This window comes from Megascapheus bottae, chromosome 7, assembly GCF_031878675.1.
Source record: "Megascapheus bottae isolate mThoBot1 chromosome 7, mThoBot2.hap1, whole genome shotgun sequence".
Taxonomy (NCBI): domain Eukaryota; kingdom Metazoa; phylum Chordata; class Mammalia; order Rodentia; family Geomyidae; genus Megascapheus; species Megascapheus bottae.
The window spans coordinates 25,276,201-25,280,606 of record NC_143515.1 but is presented as its reverse complement, the minus strand read 5'-3'; the positions used below and the strand labels follow the sequence as shown (position 1 = coordinate 25,280,606).

The 4,406-nt window shown below is 38.4% G+C and overlaps 1 pseudogene; it reads right to left on the bottom strand.

The window, feature by feature from the left end:
• Positions 1–1,863: 1,863 nt before the first annotated feature.
• On the bottom strand, positions 1,864–2,507 carry LOC150060477 (claudin-6-like; annotated as a pseudogene).
• Between the last annotated feature and the right edge of the window lie 1,899 nt (positions 2,508–4,406).

Sequence of the window (4,406 nt, the reverse complement as noted above, 5' to 3'; positions counted from 1 at the left end):
CATATTCCTTCATAAATTCCCTTAATCTTTGCATCCTCTTTCATCCTCTAGCGATGACTGGAGTGATCCTGGTGAATTGTGTCCTTCATCACAGCGCAGTTCCAAAGTAGATGTTATTCTCTGTCTGGAAGCTTCTTCCTTTAAGTTCCAATGTGTCCTGAGTCGTACATTTTCTTACTGTCCTACCCCATGTGTCCCCTGTCACAGTGTTTAACACAGTTGCCAGGAATTTCCTCTTCATTTATTTGCTCTGCTTTTCAACTGTGGGAACCTAAAAAAACTGATCTTACCTTTTACATCTAGTTTTCTATAGCCTTGGATAATGCCAAATGTATAACAGGTACATGCTAATATTGATTTAAAATAACTTGGTTAGGTTTATTAGTTTATTTTAAAAACAAATGTAAATATACATGCACAGACATATTGTATTATATATGTATTATATTATACCTAACAAGTTAAGAAAATTATATATTATTGATTATGTACTACTCGCTTATATATATATTTACCACTAGTTTATATAGTTTTTTTATAAATTACATTCTATTAGTTTACATATTTATATAATATATGTTTAAGTTATATTTATGCTATTAGGTTATATATTTATTAATGTATGCAGATTTAATATTAATTTGGTTATTTAGATTTATTAGTTTTAAATGATGCTTGATATATAGACATATTCACCATTGTAAAGCCATATATATATGCACACATATATGTCAGTTAAGTTGTATTTCTTTAAAAATTAAAAAATATATTTACAATATATTTGAAGGTACTTGAAAATTATAATTCATATTTTAACTTCACACGATACTAAAAGTACAAAGAAGAATGGAAATAAAAGCACAGAGGTAAGTTTCAGAATATAAGGTCTTCCCTGAGAGTGATGACTTGGAAAAAAGCATATTCAGTGAATCCAGACCCAAAGGAACATAGGCTCAATGGTTTCCCTCATTTGTAATAATTAGTATAAGTCTAGGATTCTACTAGCAGAGGATCACAAGAGCTCAATAGCTGTGTATATATGGCTATATAGGATGAGACTAAGCAAAATGAACTCTAGGATATAGAAACAGAAGTTTTATTTTTATTATTGTTCTTTTTTAAAATTTATATTTAGTAAAAAAAGGGGGGGAAGGAAAGAAAGAAAGAAAGAAAGAAAGAAAGAAAGAAAGAAAGAAAGAAAGAAAGAAAGAAAGAAAGAAAGAAAGAAAGAAAAGCCTTGTGTGGATAGCACATGGGCGAAAAGCGGGCAAGATTAAAGGTGAGATTAGGGGGAGTGTGTATGGTGTATGTCACAGGCGGACCTGACTTGGGAAGGGGTTATGGTAAGCAGTAGGGAAGCTAAGGATAGATAGTTCTTTGGCAATTTATTACCTGTCCTTCCTGGCCTGAGAAGAGGCCTGATCAAAGAGGGTGTGGATATCCCTAAAAGTTAGTGAGGCCAGAGGTGGTGGCTACAGCGGGAACTGCTGGAACTGGCAGTCTGGAGTCCACAAAGGCAAAACTGCAATCAGCCTTCCTTCAGGGCCTGCAGCCAGCGCCTCCTGGGCTTTCCAAGATGGTGATGATGTCCATACTGAGGAAAGATCCAGAAACCCAAAGCCCCATTTAGCTCCATTAAAAAAGGCCAGAAACAGTACAATGCATTGGGGGGGGATTAGGGAGGCTGAGGGGAGTCTACCATCTTGTTTAATTGTCAAGTGGGTTTCAAAAGATTATACTCCCCCATAAAAGCAGAAGGAAAAACAAATCCAAACCCAGAGAGTATGAACAGCCAACACCCAAGGAATACAGGGTCATGTCTTGGTGATTCCAGCTCAGAGGTTCATCCCACCTCCATCCATGTCACACGTAATTCTTGGTGGGGTACTTAGGGGACCCCCGCCGTGGTGAAAACTGGGCCAGGCCATGTAATGGCTGGAACCTCGGGAGGGGCAGGTACAAACACAGCAGCCCTCCACCCAGCAGCAGGAAGCCGGAGGCTGCCCAGCCCAGCCAGGTAGAGGGAAGCTCTGAGCCTCGGCTTTGGGGCCTCAGCCACCAGAAGACTGGAGAATTGCTTGATGATGGCGTGAGGGTCCAGCAGATGGTGATCAGGTCAGGATCCCCCGAGAGGACAAAGATGATCCCAGAGGTGAGCACCAGAGAGCCTTGGAGTTCTTGTGGTCCACACAGTTAGTGCACTTGGCCCCACATTGAGGTAGACCAGTAGGCAGACAGGGACAGGAGGAGGGTGACAACGGCGCAGAGGGCTCTGGAGGCCTGTAGGTCCTGGGACAGGGCAGGAGAAAGTCTAGCACCTTGCACTGCATCTGAACGGTGCTCTGCATCACGCAGGACATCCACAACCCCTCCCACATGACCTGGGCCTCCACAATGCTGATGAAGGGGGATACCTTCCAGGTAGGTAGGGCGCTGGACACCAGGGCTTTGATCCAGCCCAGCAATATCAGGACAATTCCTAGGATTTGCAGACCAGAAGACACCATGATGAGGTGCTGAAGGGGGCTGTGCTGCGCTGGACACCCGAGCTGAGTGCGGTGGAGTGTGTTGATTGTTGTTCTCAATGTAATCCGTGAAGTTATTTCTTTTCTCTTTTGTTTCCTCCTTTATGGTTAATCTCATGTGGTCACCATATCTGACTTTGTTCCCTGATATATTGTGTATCTGTTTATTTGAAATAGGGAAGCAGAGGTGGAAACAAGAGGATTGGAAGAGGGTGGGGTGAGGGAATGGGGGACAAAAACATGAGAAAGGGTATCAAGTTTTGAGAAGTAATGCAGCCATTACCTGATGAATGTAACTGTAATGCCTCTATATATTATCCCCACAGTAAAATGCAATTAAGAAAAAAAGCTATGATTTTTAAAAGTTTCCAGTTGAAGGGACGTTGTTCCGTTCACTGCTGCTAGTATTGATGTGGCTCTGATGTGTTTATTATTTGTCATTTATAGTCTGACATTCACTGGCTTTTCAACTTAAACATAGACTCATTTCAAATGCTATTTCTTTTAGTTATTTTTAAAAATATCAGAAGAAATAAAATATGCTATAAAATGTCTTAAAATTTTCCCATAAGCAGAAATATATACTCTTTATTCCCTACAATTCATGTAATAGCTTTAAGAGGGTATGTGGTTTTATTTGTGTCTGTTTTTATTTTCCATTAGTCATGGAGCTAAGAGTGGCCATGTTTGGCATGCCCTGAAAAATGCATATACGTTTGTTTGTGTATTTGTGTGCATGTGTAAATATATGAGTGTATATGTTTATGTGTGTTATCTGCATAAATATGCATGGGTGACACCAATATCCAGATATTGAATTCATATTTTCGGTATCTGCAGAACTTGGTTGCTATATGGATACTTATCATGTTGTTCTGTTTCTATTCTTTATAATTCCAGTCTGGAAGATTACTTCCAATTACACAATACTATAAAACTGAATATGAGAATAAGTTGGCCCAGAAATGCTAAGAACTGAGATGTGGAAAACTTCTCAAAGTTCAACTGAGGAAATAATGCTTAAAATCCTCATTTCTGAAGCACTCTCCTTCAGAATATCTCACTTGGGACAGATAGGATTTTATCTTTTTAGTTATAGATTTTGGACTCAATTCACAAAAGTTACATTTCTTACATCACAAAACACTTAGAGAATAATAATAATAATAATAGTAATAATAATAATAATAATGAGACAGAGGAAAGAACTTGTTATTTATATTTGTCAGAATAAAAGATGTAGATCACATATGGTTGGAACAGAAGATTTTTCTCATGGGTGTCAAACTAAAAGCATAAACATTCTCTACATTTCTCCTCTCTCTCTCTTTTCTATCTATTCCCTTCAATCTTTCCCCATTCCCCCTCTTTTCCTCCTCTTGTCTCCTTTCTTCCCCCCACTCTTTTCCTGTCTGCCTCTTCCCCCTGTCTCTAGTTTCCTCCCATCTTTCAATTCCTCAGCTTTTTAAAATTTAATAATTATATTGTATTGTTGGGATGATGTATAGAGGGATTACACTTACATTTGTCAGGTAGTGGGTACATTTTTGAACATTGCTTCTCTTGGGCTTCTAATTTGTATGTCTGATCACATTGCTCTGAAATTATATTACTGAGAAAACTTTTCCAGAGAGCCCACCACTTGAGAAAAGACATTTTCTAATGGAGTCACATGCATTCTAATTTAGAAATTTTAAGACAGGAAACTTTCATTTTAGAGAAAAGGGAGGTACAGAACATTAAACAGCAAATGATTTGTTGCTAATTGGGCAACTTTGCTAGAATTCTAGTGAGTATAATTAATACAGTTCACTCAATAGGCCAATTGTTCTCCCCTCATCTATTTTCTTTTATTTAAAATCCTCTTCTATTTTATTTAAG